The 5,462-nt window shown below is 40.5% G+C and overlaps 1 pseudogene; it reads right to left on the bottom strand.

Annotated features, from left to right (window-relative positions):
- Positions 1-589: 589 nt before the first annotated feature.
- LOC145868823 (uncharacterized) lies at positions 590-2,125 on the bottom strand (annotated as a pseudogene).
- Positions 2,126-5,462: the final 3,337 nt, after the last annotated feature.

The raw sequence follows: 5,462 nt of genomic DNA on the forward strand, positions 1-5,462 counted from the left end.
CGACTTCGGCGGAAGTCGTGACAATATGTTTAGTAAATATATCTTAAAACCAGTACAGCTACACTAAAAACAAGTGCATTTGTCTGGATACAAAGAAAATATTTAAGAATTAGTTTCTCAATATGTAGGAAAATGTGCTTAAATTTCGAATCCAATGCGATTGCAATTGTCTTGAAGTAAGGCAATATTCCCAGGAATTTACAGAAAAATTGCATATTGTGCTTAAATAAGTAATCCTGACTAAGATAAATGTACTTGTACTATGACTAGAAATGAGATTGGCTTGCTTAAATAAAGAATGAATCTCATTTTTTTCCACTTCTTTATTGAGTATATCTAGAGGCTGATATGGGCAGAACAAAGGATGCAAAAACAACAACAACAAAGGCCATTGGTGGTCAAGGTGAAAATGTAAGACCTATGGCAAGAACAAACGTAACAGTGCTTTCAACCTTCTTATAATAAACAACAAACGCCCTGCCTATTTATTAAAGGTTATCGGATCGGTTCTCGGGATGAGTCAATACACACAGTTCTGTTATCGGGACCGGAAATGAAAAAATTGTATTGTGCAACCTTAGTTAGTAATTTACTTTTTCCACTCGGCCATAGCCTTTTTATATGAAGAAGTCATGTCCCGGTCATGGATGGCGTCCGAGAGGACTTCTGTCTGCAGCACAGAGAGGAGTGTCACAATGCACTTGGGATATGTGAGGTGAAAGGCGTAATAACACGCCATGAGATACGTCACACTGGCATAGATGTCCTCTTTTGGGAAGGTCACCACAGGCATGGTTCCAGTACGCAGTTGGTTTCGTAGACAATCACGACAGGCCTGAAGAGTGGTCTCGCCTGAAGAAAGGTGTTGGGGTCTTCTGCAGACTAACACAAGCACAAAGAGAAAAACAAATATGACAATTCACACTCTTTGTATGATATGGTAAAGTAATGAAAATTCTAATACATGCACACATTTCTTACCTCAAGGATATGAATCTTAGCCTCACTTGCATGTGCTGACTTCTTTGGGGGAGCCACAGGTGATGGGAACATATCTGGTAAAGCCTTCATCATGGCGATTGAGTGCTTCACTGTTAAAAACAAAAATAGTTTAATTTGATTTACTGCAGCCTGTTATTTAAACAAAAATGAATACATTCATGGGATTCTCCATTGTCAGCAGAGCCAGTAATTACCTTTGTCCAGCAGCGGTGGCTTCATGACCTTTTTGAACACTCCATAAAACTGTGCCTTGTTGTAAAAGGTCCCCCAACGGGTCTTCAGTTCAGGTATGAAGCAGGAGTTCACCCCGATCGAGGATCCGCCGGATTTCATCCATAACCTGACACATACAGACAGACAGACAGTGTAAGACTCTGTCGGTCTATCTAGCTGGAGGTGTAGGAAGCATTAGCCTGGTTACTACCAGACCGAATTCTTGCGAGCTCACTGTTTTACATTTGCCTGAAGTAGTTTACCCCCGTCCCTGCTATGGCTTCTCACGCTGCTCAGTTCCCACACCGTATCTCATTTGAGATTCGGTCTGGTGTTAACCAGGCTAAAGAAGCATAGGCCTACTTAAAACGAATACATTCGCTTACATATGCTTGAAGTATCTTGGTAGGCCTGTCCTGCTTCTTCGTAGCATCAGAGTTGACAAAGGCTCGTCTTTCTTGGAATTCAAGGTCCAGGAGCTGGGAAACATCCTTCTGGTTGGGTCCGGCCTTGGTTTTGTACATCTCCTGTAGAGTTTTATAATGTCTTGCCTGGTTCTGTAGGATCTCAGTAGTTTCTGATGCCAGAAAACATAACAAACCCGACCAATTAACATTTAAAAATGTTGACTAAATTAAGACCAGTGATTCTGCTTGTACTACCCCCCCTCCCCCCACCACCCCACCACCCCCAAACCTCTCATTCCACAGGAAACACTGAAACACTTTGTTTCTAGTCCCTCGTTTAGAGTAGTAGTAGAAGTTGCATTTATACGGAAACACTATCCACTATTTCAATTTGTGTACTTACCACCCAACTGTTCAACCTCTGGGGTGCTGCATCTAGATTGTGGGGATCTCTCCAAGATCAGGGTTGAGGAGGTGGATTCGTCAGTCTCATCAGTGGACATCTCCTGGCTGCTCTGAAATCTAAGGCTTCGTGGCCTCTTTCTTGAAGGGTCACTCCCTGCTTCTTTTTGGGGGTTGTAACATTCTGAATCCTTTTCAAAAGCTGCTTCACAGATTCCTAACAAACAACAAATTGTCTGTGTTATAAATCACATTAAACAAAATTGAATCCTGAAATCACAGGTCCCAGAGGAGGTGTCTGGTCTACACAGGTCCCAGAGGAGGTGCCTGGTCTACACAGGTCCCAGAGGAGGTGCCTGGTCTACACAGGTCCCAGAGGAGGTGCCTGGTCTACACAGGTCCCAGAGGAGGTGCCTGGTCTACAGAGGTCTGATTCTTCACCCTGTATAAGACATACATTTATTCAATGGTAATTATAAATAAAAAAGAACACCACACTGTAACAACAACCTAACAGCAAACACCAAAACAACTACATCTTTAGATATATGTATTGTAATGATGGCCAGGAAATGCTACTTTGATAACAGGAAACACTGTCTGCATGGTTAGATTAAATGTCTCCCAAATGTCAAAATCTAACATTACCTCATTTTCACCATGAGTAAATCTCCAAATGGTTCTCCTTCTGAAGAAGTGCTCTGGCCCGGGAAAGAGATCACGTAAATCCACTTTAAAGAGGCTGGGCAGCATGTCTGTGCTTATATTAGCAGCTGAAAAACACATTTAACCACATGGTAAATAGTTAAGTAATTAGTAACTAAATCATAGTTTATAGACGCAAAGTGTCAGGTTGATATAGATTATGAGACATTAGCATACTGTCTTCCCTTTCCAGTTAATGCAGGAATGATTTACCAAGCTAGCTAATGGTAGCTAACAAAATTAGACTACCAGTATATCATTAATGTTGACATCAATTACTTTAAACCAAAAGATAGTGCAAGCTAATGAAACTAACGTTAACGCTAAATTGTCTCCCATATTGAAAATCTTTGTTAATCTTTGCTTGCCTAGCTAAGATTGTAGACAATGACTGACACCATCGATAATCAGCTTCACTGTCTTTGGCACTTTTTCAATTTATTTTCTATTGTCAATAGAAAGGGCGCCAAAGACGGTGAAGCTAAATAATCGACGGTGTCAGTCATTAGGGCACATGTACACCTCATTAACATTATTTCTGGCAATAAAGAACTCTCAATCTCAAGTTTTTTTCAACGAATGGCCATTTGTGCAGTTATTAACTGCTAACAGTCAAAGTTACCTAGTTAAAATTAGCATGCTAACTTGGCTTGCCAACTTTCCAATTCAAATGAACGTTAGCTAACATTAGCTTGCTAAAGAGAAAGGTAGACGGTATAAACAAATGAACATTACCTTTAAATACTGTGGTTGATATATGAACCATGCCCAGATATGTGTCATCCATTCCATCTTCATTCATGGTGTTGTTAGATGACTCAAAGATTTGGACCGTCTTTGAATTTTTTGTTATAGGCCTCCCTTATGTAGCTAGATAATGAGATGAACGTACATCAGTTAAGCAATATCACATGAGAGGGAGTGCTGAATATCAGGAGGGAGCCAAGATGGCGTCACTGTGAAAGGGAGTGTTTTCTCGCTCTTCAAAGCAATATTGAGGGTTAGGTGGTTAACAGTCTAATATTGGCTATTAATGTTGAAGGAAACTAACTATAACTTGTTTTAGGGATATAGGATAAGTTTAGAGATAGTTTTTGTCAAGTTGAATGGGAAGAACACGACAGAAAGACAAGAGTAGACGAAATATCCAAGTCTCACAGAAGACGGCAGACATGCTAGCTAGCCACAACAAGAACCAGAGCAGCATGGATACACAAGAAACCGCGAACCCAAGCAAGAGAAAGAACAAAACTGACCAGGATGAAATCCTTGCAACCTCTTTACCTCAGACCCCAATTAAAAATCCACCGGTGAAAAAAGTAAAAGACGACATTTCCATGTCTGAACTTTTCTCTGCAATCCAGTCCCTGTCTACTAAACAAGACGCCACGTTCTCCAAAGTGTCTACTAAACAAGACGCCACGCTATCCAAAGTGTCCATCAAAGAGCGGGCTACCGAAGAAACATCAAAGAAGATCGATAATTTGTCAGAAACTGTCAATAAGCTACACAAAATTGTGAGCGAGAACAAGGAAAAGATAACGTTCCTAGAGAATGAGTTGAAGAAAATGCAATCCCAAAATAATGAGCTGTGTGAGAATGTAGCTGAACTTCAAAGGTACTCTCGCAGGTGGAATCTGAAAATCCAAGGTGTAAAATAGGTAGAGGGAGAGGATATTAGGGAAGCAGTCATTAATATCCTGGGAAAGGTGGCTCCGTGAATCAAAGACAGGCTAAGAGATGTGATTGATGTGGTAGATCGACTTGGGAAACAAAGATCTGATGAACCCCCTCGCAATATCATCTTGCGCTTAACTATGCGCCATTACAGGGACATCATCTGGAAAATGGCTAAGGGGAACAAGTTTCTGGACGAGAAGAAGCTGCGCATCAAAGAAGCTTTGATACCGCAGGATCAGACTGCCAGAGAGAAACTGTGGTCACTTATACAGAAGGCACGACAAGGGGGAAAGAAGGCTGGGTTCAAGGGCCCACATGCGTTTATCGAAGGAAGAATGATTACTGGGTAAAAATTGGAACTGTGTCAGGTGCGTCGTAAAAGCTAGACCAAGGCACAGCGGGTATCATGCTCATCTTCTTTATTTATTACAAGAGAACACTTAAACAAAATATAAACTAACACCAAACAACAGTTCTGTAAGGACACAAGCACTATACGAAAAAACAACCACCCACAAAACCCAAAGGAAAACAGGCTGCTTAACCTCTCTGGGCTAACCATATTGTCCAATTTCAAAAAGGTTTTACAGCGAAAGCAAAACATTAGATTATGTTAGGAGAGTACATAGACAAAAATAATCACACAGCCATTTTCCAAGCAAGGACGTGTCAATAAAACCCAAAACACAGCTAAATGAAGCACTAACCTTTGACGATCTTCATCAGATGACACTCCTAGGACATTATGTTACACAATATGTGTATGTTTTGTTCGATAAAGTTCATATTTATATCCAAAAACAGCATTTTACGTGATGTTCAGAAAATGTATTCCCACCAAAACGTCCGGTGAATGTGCACATCAATTTACAAAAATACTCATCATAAACAATTATAATATAACAATTATTTTAAGAATTATAGATAGACTACCCCTGGATGCAACCGCTGTGTCAGATTTTAAAAAACATTTTTCAATATTCTGAGTACATAGCTCAGCCATCACGGTGAGCTATACAGACACCCGCCAAGTTCGGGGCAACCTAAACTCAG

Source organism: Salmo salar, chromosome 01 (genome assembly GCF_965601325.2).
Source record: "Salmo salar chromosome 01, fSalSal1, whole genome shotgun sequence".
Taxonomy (NCBI): domain Eukaryota; kingdom Metazoa; phylum Chordata; class Actinopteri; order Salmoniformes; family Salmonidae; genus Salmo; species Salmo salar.